The sequence below is a fragment of the Pongo abelii genome, chromosome X (genome assembly GCF_028885655.2).
Source record: "Pongo abelii isolate AG06213 chromosome X, NHGRI_mPonAbe1-v2.0_pri, whole genome shotgun sequence".
Classification (NCBI taxonomy): domain Eukaryota; kingdom Metazoa; phylum Chordata; class Mammalia; order Primates; family Hominidae; genus Pongo; species Pongo abelii.
The window spans coordinates 137,663,903-137,681,291 of record NC_072008.2 but is presented as its reverse complement, the minus strand read 5'-3'; the positions used below and the strand labels follow the sequence as shown (position 1 = coordinate 137,681,291).

Here is a 17,389-nt window from a genome sequence, read left to right as displayed (position 1 = left end):
GACATTGCCCCAATGGTGGTTCTTTATTGTAGTCCTGTTCCTGTGGGACATCTTTGTCCACGCCCTGCAGCTCTCTGGGGTACCCTTAGTAATATAGGTGGAGGTAGCCGTGTCCTTACAGCTCATTTTGCTCTGTGCTCCTGTGGAGATGGCACTGTGTTGATGCTGCCAAGATTTTTACTGCCTGTGCACTTTAGAGTGGTGGCCTGAACCACATCTGGGCCCACTTGAGACACATCTGATGAGAGAGGGAGCTGAAAAATGCTATGCCAGAATGTAGGGAGCAGAGACTTGAGGTAGTTCAGGGCACCAAGCACTGAGGTTCCTTGGATGCCCAAGGTCCCTCTTTTGACCTCATTTTACACCCCAGGTTTGGTATTCTGAGCCTGTGATGTGAGTGGCAGGCTGGATGGTCTCTGAAATGCCTTTAGGGTCATTCTCTTATTGTCATGCAGAATAGCATCTGCCTTCCTTCTATCCCTACTAATCTTCTTATCAAATGGTGGCTTGGTCATACCTTTAGTATTCTCTTCTGAATATGCTTTTTCATTAATTCTTCACAACATAGCCACACTGAAAATTTTTCAGATCTTTACATTCTGCTTCCCTTTTGATTATAAATTCTTTTTAATTTGTTTCTATCTTCTTGTATTTTACTACAAGCATTCAAGAGAGGCCATACCACACCCTCAACACTTTGCTTCGATATTTATTTCACTAACTATACTATCATTGCTCAGAAGTTCTACCTTCTACAAAGCCCTAGGATACATACACAGTTCAGCCAGGTTATTTGCCACTTTATAAGAGGGATGACTTTTCCTCCAGTTTCTGATAACATTTCTCATTTTCACCCGAGACTTCATCAGAATGGCCTTTACCATCCAGATTTCTACCAAAATTCTGTTCATGACCTCTTAGGAAATCTGTAAGAAGATTAAGGCATTGTTTACAGCTCTCCTCTTCTGAGCCATAACCAGATCACTCTTAACACTCTGCTCACAGAAATGTAGGCTTTTTCTAGCCTGATCCTTTGCATTCTTACGGCCTCTACCCGTTTCCTAGTTCCCAAGCTGCATCCACATTTGTAGGTATTTGTTAGAGCAGCACCTCACTTCTTGCTGTCAATTTCTACCTTGAATCTTTCAGGGTGCTATAACAATGTAATTTGGACTGGGTAGTTTTTAAAAACATAATTTACTGAGAGTCCTGGAGTCACGGATTTTGAACATTAAGGTGCCAGAAGATGTGGTGAACAATGAGGGCTCAGTCTCTGCTTCAAAGATGGCACTTTCTAGCTATGTCCTCATATGGTAGTAGAAGTAAAAGAGCTCCCTCAGGCCACATTTTTAAGGACACTAATCCCATTCATGGGGGCAGAGCCTCATGACCAAATCACCTCCCATAGGCCTTACCTCTTAATACCGTTACCATCGGGATTAGGTACTGGGGCCATCATTAAAAAGTCATTAGGTATTTGGCGATCATTAAAAAGTCAGGAAACAACAGATGCTGGAGAGGATGTGGAGAAATAGGAAAGCTTTTACATTGTTGGTGGGAGTGTAAGTTAGTTCAACCATTGTGGAAGAGTGTGTCGATTCCTTAAGGATCTAGAATCAGAAATTCCATTTGACCCAGCAATCCCATTACTGGGTGTATACCCAAAGGATGATCAATCATTCTACTATAAAGACACATGCACACGTATACATATGTTTATTGTGGCAATGTTCACAATAGCAAAGACTTGGAACCAACCTAAATGCCATTGATGACAGACTGGATAAAGAAAATGTGGCACATATACACCATGAAATACTATGCAGCCACAAAAAAGGATGAGTTCATGTCTTTTGCAGGGATATGGATAAAGCTGGAAACCATCATTCTCAGCAAAATAACACAGGAACAGAAAACCAAACACTGAATGTTATCACTCATAAGTGGGAGTTGATCAATGAGAACACGTGGATACAGGGAGGGGAACATCACACATTGGGGCCTGTCAGTGGTGGGGGGCTAGGGGAGGGGTAGCATTAGAAGAAATACCTAATGTAGATGGCAGGTTGATGAGTGCCACAAACCACCATTGCATGTATATACCTATGTAACAAACCTGCATATTCTGCACGTGTATCCCAAAACTTAAAGTATAATAATAAAAAAAAGAAAATGGTTCATATTCATAAAATATCTTTCAAGGTCAAGTTTCATTACAAAAAATGCAATTCTAACCCCCCAGTTGACTGAATGGATCCCACACTTCTGCCAAAGAGATTCCAAAGAAACCTGAAAAACTAGTTAAGGCCATAAAGGGAAGGAAGTAGGTGGTCAGACATGCCTCATTATACCCTCTCCCATTTGGATTTCAGGCATAACTGACCAGCATGAACATTAAAACAGATCTTGGCCTGGTGAGGTGGCTCACGTCTATAATGTCAACACTTTGGGAGGCTGAGGTGGGCGTATCCCTTGAAGTCAGGAGTTCAAGAACAGCCTGGGCAACATGGTGAAACCCTGTCTCTACAAAAATACAAAAACTAGCTAGGCATGGTGACATACACCTTAGTCCTAGCAACTTGGGAGGCTGAGGCAGGAGTATCGCTTGAGCCTGGGAGGCAGAGGTTGCAGTGAGCTGAGATTGTGCCACTGCATTTCAGCCTGGGTGACAAAGTGAGACCACCTCTCAAAACAAACAAACAAAAACAAAGAAAAAAACAGATCTTAACACTGACAAAACAGACTCTTTGTAGCAATAAGATACCAAAGTCCACCCTGACTCTAGTATGACTTCATATGATAAAAATGGAAATAAAAATATTTTACCCCAAAGTATGTTTTTTTGCCCTATTTTGAAATGGACCTGCAAAGCCATTGGGAAACATTTGCATCTGTAAAGCATCTCATTAACATAACTAGATCTTTCCCCTTCCAGGCACTCCTAAACCTGAAGAGATTAACTGAGATTCTAGCACCTTTTAAAGTCTACATAGGAAACATTCACCATTTATTATCTCTAAGGGCAGCCACTTATGAGACTTCATCTATGTAATAAAAACCTTGGTCTCCACAACCCCTTATGTTAACCCAGTCATTCTTTTCTACTGATTCCAGGTCTTTAGAAAATAACTTAACTCTTTCAAGCAATTGCCAATCAGAAAATCTTGGAATCCTCCTATGACCTGTAAGCACCCACTTTCCCCTGCTTTAAGTTGTCCTGCCCTTCTAGACCAAACCAATGTATACCTCACATGTATTGATTGATGTCTTATGTCTCTCTAAAACATAGAAAAGAAAGCTGTAGCCCAACCACCTTGAGCACATGTTCTCAGGACCTCTTGAGACCATGCCTTGGGCCGTGACTACTCATATTTGGCTTAGAATAAACCTCTTCACATATGTTACAGTTTGGCTTTTTAAGTCAACATTAATTGGCACCCTACATATGGGGCCTCAGAGAAGACTCAGAACCCTGAAAGAGTCACCCAAACCCAGAGCTAAGGTACCAGCAGGGGCCCATTGAAAGCCCCCCAACTCCAAGCTTCTTCTTGAGTGAAACTGGTAAGTCCTCCTCAGCCCTGAACCTCCTGCTCAGTTGACAGTCCTCTGCTTTATTCTGAGCTGGTTCTTTTCCTAGGAAGTTGTGGTTCAGGATCCTAATTTTGATTCAGAAAGCATTCTGAAGGATCTTTTCCATTGCCTCTTTCTCCCCAAATTAATCTCACTTGGCTTGTTTGTGCATTTGCTTGAGAAACTGAACTGTCTCTTGTGTAAATCAACGAGAGACTGAACTTCTCAGCTCCACTATTGAAACGCAGACTACAGTTTGGTTCCTCCCTTAAAGAAAATTAAAAAAAGGGAAACAAATAATCAAAGAATGAGGAGATACAAAGATAACGACCCCCTTTTGGGCACGCTGTTTGGTTTTATGATGCCTCTACTTGCAAGCATTTGTGTAAACGGAAAAGTTTGAAGGCATGCCAGGTTTTCTAATACTCCAGCTGGTTACATATTATGGTCTATTCTTGGGCACATTTTAAACTTGTGGCTAAATTACATCAAGAAAAATTCAGAGGTCAAAAGTCGACCTGCGAATATAGAGTTTTTAAAGTCTTATGTGTATTTCTCTATTTTCTTTTCTGCCTGCTTTAAATCTGTTGTTACTTTTCTACTGGAGTTGAGATAAAAACCACTGTCTGCATCCAACCATTTCTTTTTGTTTCTTTTTTTTTTTTTTCAAACTGGTGAGTTTGTATTTATCTCATGGTTAGAGTTCTGAAATAAAAGCTATAAGATCTTTGTATGTGTGTGTATGTGTTTAGATGTGTTTGTGTGTAGGTACATCCATTTTTTTTAATGTGTTGTGACCACAAAGTACCAAATTGGCTTTTAACAATAAAGGAGTACTCATAAATTAAGTAAATAAGCCCAGTGCTTTTCCAGTTCATGTGACTTAAGTAAATCTTTAACAAATAAGCTGACTTTAAAATTATTGGTAAAATAAAATTAGAAATGTCTAGAGAATTGTCAGCACACATTTTGTCTAGATTTACTGGTCAAGTGGTTTTGTGTTTATCTCTTATAGATATTTTATAAGGTGTTAAAGTTTGGCACAAGGGATATAGAAGAATAAACTCAGCCCCAAACCTATGATCTTTGTGTAATTTTTGATAAATAAGGTATTTAATATTGTTGGTCTAATGAAAACAGATAAATCCTGAGTTATCGGCAAAAAAAAACCACATTTATTTAACTGTAAATTTCATACTTAGTTAAACACCTGATAATCACATGCTATAAAATTGGTTAACAGAGAAATAACTTTAAATAATGACTAGCTTTGTCTAACATCACAGTTTTCATAAGCACTCTAGGTAAAATATTAAAAATAAATAAATAGTCAAATAAATGCAATGGAATAAATGTTTATAAATAAACTTGTCCTGTAATTTTAAATTCTTAAAGTTATGTTAAGTTAAATAAGAGATAATTATTAAATATCTGGGTCATATCCAATTTTTTTAAAAGATTATATATACAAAAACATTTTCAAACAAATTAATTATAAAATGGTTTTCATCTATAAAAGATCATGTGATAAACAATTTAAGATTTCCTATTTACTAGGTCTTCACAAAAATGTAAGGTTACTAAAAATAAAAATTGAATTTAATATATAATTCTACATGTAAAACATGCCAAAAAAGATATATTCTGATGAAAATAAGAAAAATTATAAGACATAAAAATGTGTTCTTAATGAAAGTAAATAATTTTTGTCTAATTCAAGGGTTACTTTGAAACAAGGTAAAATGAGCTGATAGTAAGTAAAAGAAATGTAAAGAAAGCTATAGCTATAGAAGCAGTATTTTTGGTAATAGAGTTTAAAAAGAAAATAATTTTTTGTGAAAAAGAATCTTGCATGATAAATTTTTGTCCTAGAATAAAACAGAAAGTTCAAGCATGTCATAAATAGTATGTGAAAGTCATAATAGGGTTTGTAAAAAACAGAATTTATAAAAGAAATTTTGTGTGTGACTAAGTTGGCTATACTGGAAACGAAATTATTTATATCATCTTCTAGAAATTGTGCTTTGATACTAAAAATATGCTAATATAAAACTAAAGTTTTGGTAGACTAGATTTTCTTAAAATATTGATTTACTCAATGAAATTGCAAGAAATTTTTAATTTTTAATTATGTAATCCTTTTTTAAACTTGAAATTTCTGAGATTGATATCTTAGAAGTTCAAATTCTGCTGTACTCTGCTGTTTTTAGCCTTTGTCTCTTTGAGAAGGCCTGGGATGCAGGTTTGACTTTCAGGTTATTCAAATAAGCTTCCCATAAGGAAAAATAATTGCTACCATAGGTCTTTTTTGTTGTTGTTGTTTTACTTTTTTGGTGATTAGCCTAAGGAACAGTGATTTTACATTTTATCAAAATAATTCCTGTGTTGTTTTAATTAGATTTTAAAAAATACTTAAAAAACAAACTTTGAAAGGGTTAATATTTTTATATTTGTGTAACTTCCTATATTGTTGTTGAAGTCTTTTGATTGAGACTCTTGTTAAATGATTAACTATTATTTTATAATGTTGTATGGTTCTGTTTTAATAAAATATTTTGAGACTTTTAACATTTTTGACAAATATCCTCAAAATCAAATCCCAAATTAAGTCTCTGACTTGACTTATTGCTGGAGGCTTATTACAACTATAAAAATTAATCACCGTAAGGATATAGAATCTTTCCACAGCTGCCAACAAGTCATAAACTCCAGTATCACCACCACCAGCCTGATGATTAGACATCAGTTGAGAGACTCTCTCTAGCCCCACTTAAAAAAGGTCTTTATGAAATGTTATTAACTAACCCTTGTGCTGTTAAGTTGCAGGGCTTTGACTCCTGGGTACATGTATCTCATCTGAAAGGGAATCCTGACGCCTACTGAATCTTAACAGTCAACGTTGATATCTGGCATACATGTATCTCATCTGAAAGGGAATCCTGACGCCTACTGAATCTTAACAGTCAACGTTGATATCTGGCATCAAATTCAAGTTGACCAAAGTTCCATCTTCAGACCTGGGAGAAGATGACAGTCAAAATGAACTACTTTCATGTGACACTGGACCAGGCCTATATACAAAGGCATAAATAATCATTGAATAATGTTTCATCTATCTATCTTAATATAATTTGTTCTATGCCTTACTAGATAAATGTTTATAGTTACCTGTGAGTTTTCTTTTCCTGCCATTGTCAGAGCTAGGCAGGGCTTAAGTCCCTTTTGTTTAAACATTACTAACTCGATACATAGCTTGCAAAATTGGGTAAAACAACAAAGGTTACTTTTTCACTCTCTCTCTGCTTAATATCTCTGAAATTTAAAACTATTCAGAATCCCACTGGGCCCGATCTATTTTCAATGCTAATGCTCCACTGCTAAAACTATATAAGCACCTTCCCTCTAGGCTCAGGCACTATCTTGGAAGAGGTAAGTGTGTCAGATTGTAAAGGTTGATTTTTGAGCAACAAAATTAATTTAGATCTTCCAAATAAAAAATGGGCACACAGATGCCCAAACAGTTGGCAAAATAAGATACTTTACCTCCTGGACCAGTATGTGGTCCTTTTTCATCCATCCCAACCATAATTTCCTCTTTCCTGTAGAATTAAAAGAAAATTACAAAGAGGATATGAACATATCTGCTAACAAAACCTCCTGGGTATAGTGCTCCCAGTTATGAGATTTATGCAGATTGTTATATAAAGTTTTTTTAAATCAAGCACCTTAGGACAAACTATTAAAAAGACTGCTAAAAGCGTTGTGACACAACAAAAGTCTCTAAATTCTGTAGCTTAAAAAATTTTAACAAAATACTTATCTTTTGCAAGCTAATTGCTACAAGTCTATAACTAAAACATGTATTGACTGATGTCTTAGGTCTCCCTAAAATATAGAAAACCAAGTTGTAAACCAATCACCTTGAGCACATGTTCTCAGGACCTCTGGAGACTGTGCCTTGGGCCATGGTCACTCATATTTGGCTGAGAATAAAATTTAAAAAATATTTTACAGAGTGGGGTTTTTCTTGTTGGCTTTTTCATAAAATGTAAAATGTTTGAGAAAGACACTTCTCAAGTGGCCAAGTGAGGGTATTCTAGCTTAATGCGTAGAATTTATAGCTAAGTCAATTTTGTAACCTTGCCTTTTGACTTTTGGTTCTTGATGCTTACATTACAAAATTTTAAGGTTTGATAAATGCCTGCTCCACTTCCATTCCCATCTGGCCTAGAATATTTAAATTGGCTATAAGTCTTTTGGCTCTAAATCTGTTGGCCGTGAGTCCCCACCAAGGGATAGGATAGACCCAGGGCAGAGAGCCACACCACCCCAGCAATGGTATGCAACAAAATGATAGTTTGGCCATTGATGTTGCCTCTGGGAAATTTTTTTTTTTTTTTTTTTTGACGAAGTCTTGCTCTGTTGCCCAAGCTGGAGTGCAGTGGTGTGTTCTAGGCTGACTGCAACCTTTGCCTCCTGGGTTCAAGTGATTCTCTTGCCTCAGCCTCCCAAATAGCTGGTATTACAGGCGTGCACCACCACACCTGGCTAATTTTTGTTTTTTTTTTTTTTTTTTGAGACAGAGTCTCACTCTGTCATTCAGGCTGGAGTGCAGTGGCATGATCTCGGCTCACTGCAACCTCCACTTCCCAGGTTCAAGTGATTCTCCTGCCTCAGCCTCCTGAGTAGCTGGGATTATAGGCATGTACCACCAGGCCCAGTTAATTTTTGTATTTTTTGTAGAGATGGGGTTTCGCCATGTTGGTCAGGCTAGTCTCGAACTCCTGACCTCGTGATCCACCCGTCTCGGCCTCCCAAAGTGATGAGATTATAGGCGTGAGCCACTGTGCCTGGCCTAATTTTAGTATTTTTAGTAGAGGTGAGGTTTTGCAATGTTGGCCAGGCTGGTCTTGAACTCCTGACTTCAGGTGATCTGCCTGCCTCAGCCTCCCAAAGTGCTGGGATTACAGGTGTGAGCCACCACACTTGTCCTCCTCTGCTCAATCCTGACCAGAAAAATCAAATTCTAACTCCCCCAATCAACTGAATTCCCCTCCATTCCTCTGCCAAGGGGATTCTAAAGAATCCTGAAAACTAGTTCAGGCCATGACAATTAACATTAAAACAGATCTTAATACTGACAAAACAGATTCTTTGTAGCAATAAGATACCGAATTTCAACCTGACTCAAGTATAACTTCACATGATAAAAAAGGAAATAAAAATATTTTACCCCCAAAATAGATTTCTTTGACATATTTTGAAATGGCCCTGCAAGGCAATTGGGGAAATTTTGCATCTATAAAGCATCTCCTTAACATAACTAGATCTTTCCCCTTCCAGGCACTCCTAAACCTGAAGAGATTAACTGAGATTCTAGCACCCTTTTTTTTTTTTTCTTTTATTATTATTATTATTATTATTATACTTTAGGTTTTATGGTACATGTGCCCAATGTGCAGGTAAGTTACATATGTATACATGGGCCATGCTGGTGCGCTGCACCCACCAACTCGTCATCTAGCATTAGGTATATCTCCCAATGCTCTCCCTCCCCCCTCCCCCCACCCCACAACAGTCCCCGAAGTGTGATGTTCCCCTTCCTGTGTCCATGTGTTTTCATTGTTCAATTCCCACCTATGAGTGAGAATATGCGGTGTTTGGTTTTTTGTTCTTGCGATAGTTTACTGAGAATGATGATTTCCAATTTCATCCATGTCCCTACAAAGGACATGAACTCATCATTTTTTATGGCTGCATAGTATTCCATGGTGTATATGTGCCACATTTTCTTAATCCAGTCTATCATTGTTGGACATTTGGGTTGGTTCCAAGTCTTTGCTATTGTGAATAATGCGGCAATAAACATACGTGTGCATGTGTCTTTATAGCAGCATGATTTATAGTCCTTTGGGTATATACCCAGTAATGGGATGGCTGGGTCGAATGGAATTTCTAGTTCTAGATCCCTGAGGAATCGCCACACTGACTTCCACAAGGGTTGAACTAGTTTACAGTCCTACCAACAGTGTAAAAGTGTTCCTATTTCTCCACATCCTCTCCAGCACCTGTTGTTTCCTGACTTTTTAATGATTGCCATTCTAACTGGTGTGAGATGGTATCTCATTGTGGTTTTGATTTGCATTTCTCTGATGGCCAGTGATGGTGAGCATTTTTTCATGTGTTTTTTGGCTGCATAAATGTCTTCTTTTGAGAAGTGTCTGTTCATGTCCTTCGCCCACTTTTTGATGGGGTTGTTTGTTTTTTTCTTGTAAATTTGTTGGAGTTCATTGTAGATTCTGGATATTAGCCCTTTGTCAGATGAGTAGGTTGTGAAAATTTTCTCCCATTTTGTAGGTTGCCTGTTCACTCTGATGGTAGTTTCCTTTGCTGTCTAGCACCTTTTAAAGTCTACATAGGAAACATTCACCATTTATTATCTCTAAGGGCAGCCACTTATGAGACTTCATCTATGTAATAAAAACCTTGGTCTCCACAACCCCTTATGTTAACCCAGACACTGCTTTCTATTGATTCCAGGTCTTTAGAAAATAACTTAACTCCTCCAAGCAATTGCCAATCAGAAAACCTTGGCATCCTCCTATGACCTGTAAGCACCCACTTTCCCCTGCTTTAAGTTGTCCTACCCTTCTGCACCAAACCAATGTATACCTCACATGTATTGATTGATGTCTTCTGTCCCTCTAAAACATAGAAAAGAAAGCTGTAACCCAACCATCTTGGTCAGGACCTCTTGAGACTGTGCCTTGCACCATGGTCAGTCATATTTTGTGCAGAATAAACATTTTTCAATATTTTACAGAGTTTGGCTTTTTTGTTGACTTTTTTCATAAAACATGAAAGATTATGTTTGAGAAAGGCGTTTCTCAAGTGACCATGTGAGGATATTGGGAAATCCTCTCACCAAAGAACAACTATGAAATGGACAAAACCAACCATTTCTGTGCTCTGGAAATTAAACGTGCACAACAATGTTAAACTTTGGGCAAGAAAGTTTGAACTCTGATACGGGTTTGATTTGTGTCACTGCTGAAATCTCTTGTGCAATTGTGACCCTCAGTGTTGGAGGAGGGGCCTGGTGGGAAGTGATTGGATCATGGGGGTGGATTTCCCCCTTGCTGTTCTCATGTAGTGAGTGAGTTCTCGTGAGATCTGGTTGTTTAAAAGTGTGTAGCATCTCCCCCTGCTCTCTTCCTCCTTCTCTGGCCATGTAAAACCTGCCTGCTTCCCCTTTGCCTTCTACCATGATTGTAAGTTTCCTGAGGCCTCCACAGCCATGCTTCCTGTACAGGCTGTGGAAGTGTGAGTCAATTAAACATCTTTAGTGTTTAAACCTATAAATATCTTTGTAACAACTTCCTTAGCTACAATCTATAAGTTATTTATAGATTACACAGTCTCAGGTAGTTCTTAATAGCAATGCAAGGATGCACTAATACAAACCCTGTTTTGGTCTGGCCTGTGGCTGCTTCCATATTTCTTTCCCAGGTCCATCTATAGGGACATTCTGCCAAGGTGAAATAAAGACTGATAAAATTCCTTACTAGCAAACTTGTATTACAAGAAATAACTAAAAACAGTCCTTCAGTCTAAAAGGAAATGACTCTATATGGTGACTTGAATCCACAAGAATAAATGAAGAGCACAGGAAATGGTAAATAGCTGGGTTAATATAAAAAAGACTCTATGTATTGTTTTTTCATTTTTTTTCTATATTATCTAAATGACCTAAGATTATGTGAAGCAATAATTATTACATTGTACTGTTGGTTTTAAAATATATAACTGTAATTTATATGATAACAGCCCAATGTTGGAGGGGTTTGGAAATAAATATGAGCAGTTTCTATGTTTTACTTGAAGTAAGTTAGTATTAAGCTGATGTATATTCTGATAGGTTAAAATGTATATTGTAACCCTTAGAACAACTATTAAAATAAATCAAAAACATAATTAAAAATTCAAAGAGAAGTTAAAGTGGTACATAAAAATATTTAGTGAATATACAGTGAAAAGTTAAAAATATTTACTGAACACAAAAGAATGCAGTCAATCTGGAACAGAGGAACAAATCCAGACAGGAGATATATAGAAACCAAATACCCAAATGGCAAATTTAGATTCAACTATATAAAAAACTGCATTAAATTTTAGTGATTTAAACACCAAAATTAAAAGATGGAGATCATTAGGTGGATAAAAAAGCAAGATTTGAGTTTATACTACCTACAGGAGACGTGTCTTAAATCAACACCCAAATAGGTTGAAAGTAAAAGGATGGAAAAAAGATATATGGTGTCAATGGTAATCATAAGAAAGGTGGAGTGGCTACATTAATATCTGAAGAAATAGATTTATGGCAAGGCTTCATGATAAGAATATTATGGAATACACAGATAAAAATTACATAATAGTGTCAGAGTTAATAAATCCTGAAGCTAGATCAATTATAAATGTATACGTGCTTGCAACAAATCTTCAAAATACATAAAGCAAAAAGTGCCATAAATAAAAGAAGGACCACACAATTCAGCAATAATAATGGGGCACTTTGCTGGGCGCAGTGGCTCACGCCTGTAATCTCAACATTTTGGGAGGCAGAGACGGGTGGATCACCTGAGGTCAGGAGTTCAGGACCAGCCTGGCCAACATGGTGAAACCCCATCTCCACTAACAATTCAAAAATTAGCTAGGCATGGTGGCAGGCACCTGTAATGCAAGCTACTCGGGAGGCTGAGGCAGGAGAATCACTTGAACCCAGGAGGTGGAGGTTGTAGTGAGCCAAGTTTATGCCATTGCACTCCAGCCTGGGCAACAGAGCGAGACTCCATCTGAAAAAAAAAAAAAAAAAAAAGGAGGGGGGGCATTTTTATTCCTCATTCTCAATAACTGGTAGAGCAAGTGGATAGAAAACCAGCAAGAATATATAACACTTGATAAGACAACATCAACTAGCTTCACCTAACTGATATATAAAATCACTTCACACAAGCCTGTGGTATACACCTGCTTTTCATGTACACATGGAACATTATGACAGAACATGTGATGGATCATAAAACAAGCCTCAGGAAATTTAAAGATTCCTGTCATACAAAGTATGAATGGAAGTAAATTAGAAAATAAGAAAAGAATAAAATCTGGATATCCATAAATTCCACGGAATTATACGCCATAGTTCTGAATAACAAATGGGATGGGTCAAGGAAGAAATCATAAAGTAAATTAGGAAATATTTTTAGTAGAATGAAATTTAAAGCAACATATCAAAATTTATTGACTGCAACTAAGGCAATACTTACAAAGATATTTATAGGTTTAAACTCTATATCAGAAAATAATGATTTCAAACCTCATTTGCCCTTTGAGAAGCTAGAAAAAGAAAAGCAAACTAGGTCCGAAACAAGCAGAAGAAAGTAAATCAGTAAGACTAGAATAGAAATGAAAGAAATAGAAAACAGTAAAACAAGGGAAGAAAGTCAATAACATCAAAATTCATTCTATGAAAAAAATACAAAAATCGAAAAACATTTATTTATTTATTTTGAGATGGAGTCTCACTCTGTCACCCAGGCTGGAGTACAATGGCATGATCTCGGCTAACTGCAACCTCCACCTCCCGGGTTCAAGAGATTCTCCTGCCTCAGCCTCCTGAATAGCTGGGACTACAAGTGCGTGCCACCACACCTGGCTAATTTTTGGATTTTTAGTAGAGATGGGGTTTTACCATGTTGGCCAGGCTGGTCTCAAACTCCTGACCTCAAGAGATCTGCCCTCCTTGGCCTCCCAAAGTGCTGGGATTACAGGTGCGAGCCATCACGCCCTGCCAAAAAAATATTTATTTAAGAGTCCAAGGGAAAAAAACACACTTTTGGAGGCCAAGGCAGCAGGATCACTTGAAGCCAGGAGTTCGAGACCAACCTGGGTAACAAATGAAGGCCCTGTCTCTACAAAAAATTTAAAAATTAGCCAGGCATGGTGGCACGTGCCTGTCGTCCCAGCTATGTGGTAGGCTGAGGCAAAGAATTACTTGGGCCCAGGAGTCTGAGACTTTAGTGAGCTACAATCACCTCACTGCATTCCAGTCTGAGCAACAGGGTGAGACCCCCCTCCGCAATCTCTTTAAAAGAAATTAAAAAAAGAGAACAGGTACAAATTATCAAAATCAGTGATGAAAATGGGACATTGGGATACTACTGATCCCACATAAATTAAAAGGATTGTAAGGGAATATTATGAACATGACAGAAAATTACACAACTTAGATGACGTGGTCAAATTTCTCAAAGAACACAAATTATTAAAACTTATTTAAGAATAAATTAAAAATCTGGCTGGGTGCAGTGGCTCACACCTGTAATTCCAGCACTTTGGGAGGCCAAGGTGGGTGGATCACCTGGGGTTGGGAGTTGGAGACCAGCCTGGCCAACATGGTGAAACCCCATCTCTACTAAAAATACAAAAAAAAAAAAAAAAAAAAAAAAAAATTGCCAGGTGTGGTGGCAGGTACCTGTAATCCCAGCTACTCGGGAGGCTGAAGCAAGAGAATCACTGAAACCCAGGAGGCAGAGGTTGCAGTGAGCCGAAATCGCGCCATTGCACTCCAGCCTGGGCATCAAGAGCAGGGCTCCATCTCAAAAAAAAAAAAAAAAGAAAAAAACCGTAAAAAATCTGACTAGACCTACGACAGAAGTAAATATATTAATAATCAAAAATACTTACACTAAGAAAAATTCCAACCAAGTTGGCTTCACTGGTGAATTCTATCAAATATTTTTAAAAGAAATAATAATGCCAGTGCTTCACAACTGTTTCAAAAATAGAGGCTGAGAAAACACTTCTGATTCATCCTGTGAAGCCAGTATTATTCTGACACCAAAACCAGAAAAAGACATCAGAATAACAGAAGACTATAGACCCTTTATATCCTTCATGGTCATGGATATAACACTTAAAATATTAGTAAACTTAATCTGACAACATATAAATAGGATTATATGTCATGACCAAGTGGGATTAATCCCATGAAAACCAGGTTGGTTTAATATTCAAAAGTCAACTAAGTACTGCACAATGTTAGTAGAACATAAGATTAAAATCACATAATTTTCTCAGTAGATGCATAAAAATATTTATAAAAATGGAACACACATTTATGATAAATAGCCTCAACAAACTAGGAGCAGAAGAAGACTTCCTCAAATTGATAAAGGGCATCCATGAGAAACCCAGAGCTAACATCATATGTAATGTTGAAGAAATGTATTGTTTCTTCCCTCCTGAGATTACTAACAAGGCACAGATGTTCACTTTTGCCACTTCTCTTTTAACATTTTACTGGATTTTTTAGCCAGTGCAATCAAGTTCAAAAACAGACATTAAATGCATCTGGATTAGGAAGGAAATATTAAAACTCCCTTTTTTTTTTCTGGAAAACATCAAGGAATGCATGAAAACTACTAGAACTAGTAATTGAGTTTTATAAATTTACATCACACAATATCAATATACAAAATTGATATTTCTGTATACCAGCAATTAACCAGAAAATTGAATTAAAAATACAATGCCATTCACCACAGCATCAACAAGAAAAAAAATACTTAGGGTTAAAATTGACAAAAGAACCGGGCGCAGTGGCAGGTGCCTGTAATCCCAGCTACTGGGGAGGCTGAGGCAGGAGAATAGCTTGAACCCGGGCAGCAGAGGTTTCAGTGAGCCAAGATCGTGCCACTGCACTCTAGCCTGGGAGACAGAGTGAGACTCCGTCTCAAAAAAAAAAAAAAAAAATGACAAAAGAAGCACAAGACTTGTCCATGAACTATAGTTGAGAGAACACTGTTGAGAGAAGCGAAAGAAGGCAATGAACAGAGACACATTCTATGTTTATAAGTCGAAATGCTCATTATTGTCAAGATGGCAATAGTACCTAAATTTATTTATAAATTCAAATCAATCCCCATCAAAATTCCAATAGAAATTGATAGGATGATTTTCAAATTTATATGGAAATGCAAACAACCTAGAATAGCCAAAACAATTTTTGCAAAAGTACAAAGTTGAAAGATATGCTAACTGATTGCAAAACTTACCATAAGACCATAGTAATCAGGACGGTAGAGAATTGGCAAAAGTATAGGCATATACATAAATGGAACAGAATGGAGAGTACAGAAATAAATCCTTGCATCTGTATTCATTTGATTTTTGGCAAAGATATTAGCACAGATCATTAAGAAAAAAGATGATCTTCTCAGGGAATGGTGCTGGAACATTTGGCTATCCATATGCAACAAGTGAACTTAAACTGTTACCTCACATAATCACACATAAAGGTTACCTCAGAACGGATCACAGACCTTAACTTTTTTTTTTTTTTGAGACAGAGTCTCGCTCTGTCATCCAGGCTGGAGTGCAGTGGTGTGATCTCAGCTCACTGCAACCTCTGCCTCCTGGGTTTAAGTGATTCTCCTGCCTCAGCCTCCCGAGTAGCTGGGATTACAAGCATGTGCCATCACGCCCAGCTAATTTTTGTATTATTAGTAGAGACGAGGTTTCACCATTTTGGCCAGGCTGGTCTCAAACTCCTGACCTCAAGTGATCCGCCCACCTCGGCGTCCCAAAGTGCTGGGATTACAGGTGTAAGTTACCACACCTGGCCACACAAACCCTAGTATATGAGCAAAAACTAGAAAACTTCTAGAAGGAAATGGGGGAAAATCTTTGTTTTTGGATTAGGCTAATCCATAAACAAAAGATTGACAAATTGGATTGGACATAGTTAAAATTATAAAATTCTGCTTTTCAAAAGACACTGTTAATAGAATGAAAATGTAAGCCATGGCTTATACAAATATTTCTAAAACATATTTGTTAGAGGACTTGTATGCAAGTTCTTCTATAAAGAACTTTCAAAACTCAATAATAATTAAAAAAATTAAAATAGGTAGATTTCCTGTAACAAAAATACCATAGACTGGGTGGCTTAAACAACATGCATTCATCCCTCACCGTTCTGGAGGCTGAGAAGCTAAGATCAAGGTGACAGCAAAACTGGTGTCTGGTGAGGGCCTGTTTCCTGACTTAGAGACAGCTTCCATCTTACTATATCCTCACATGGCTAAGAGAGAGATAATCTTTGTCATGTCTCGTCTCAGACACCAATCCCATTCCTGAGGGCTCTACCCTCATGAACTAACTCCCAGAGGCCCACCTCCAAATATCATCATATTGGGAATTAGGCTACAAGATTCAAATTTAGGAGGTATTCAGTTCATAACAATGAGCCAAATATTTAATAGATAGTTTACTAAAGAAGATACATGCATGGATAAAAATACATGAAAATATGACCAAACATCATTAGCCATTAAAAAAATGCAAATTGAAACCACAAGGTGATAAAACTACACTCATTAGAATGGCTATAATAAGAAAACCAGATAATTTCACATTTTTGAGGGTGTAGAGACACTGGAAATTTCAGACATGCCAGTGAGAATATAAAAGTTTTTCACCATTTTGGAAAAAAGTTTGACTCTTTCTTTCTTTCTTTCTTTCTTTCTTTCTTTCTTTCTTTCTTTCTTTCTTTCTTTCTTTCTTTCTTTCTTTCTTTCTTTCTTTCTTTCTTTCTTTCTTTCTCTTTCTTTCTTTCTTTCTTTCTCTCTCTCTCTTTCCTTCCTTCCTTCTCTTTTTTTCTTTCTTTTTCTTTCTTTCTCTCTCTCTCTCTCTCTTTCTTTCTTTCTTTTCTTTCTTTTTTTGAGACAGAGTCCTGCTCTGTTGCCCAGGCTGGAGTGCA

The 17,389-nt window shown here is 37.4% G+C and overlaps 1 protein-coding gene across 2 annotated transcripts in view; it reads left to right on the top strand.

The window, feature by feature from the left end:
* LOC100938331 (MAPK regulated corepressor interacting protein 2-like) overlaps positions 1–8,949 on the top strand; it is a 136,009-nt gene extending 127,060 nt beyond the window's left edge. The window contains exons 18-20 of one of the 2 annotated variants that reach the window (XR_010139054.1): positions 3,115–3,184; positions 3,290–3,561; positions 6,391–8,949. The gene's annotated coding sequence lies outside the window, so the exon portion shown is untranslated. The remainder of the gene's footprint in view (positions 1–3,114; positions 3,185–3,289; positions 3,562–6,390) is intronic. The other variant, XR_002913214.3, reaches the window with a different exon arrangement.
* The last annotated feature ends 8,440 nt before the right edge of the window (positions 8,950–17,389 follow it).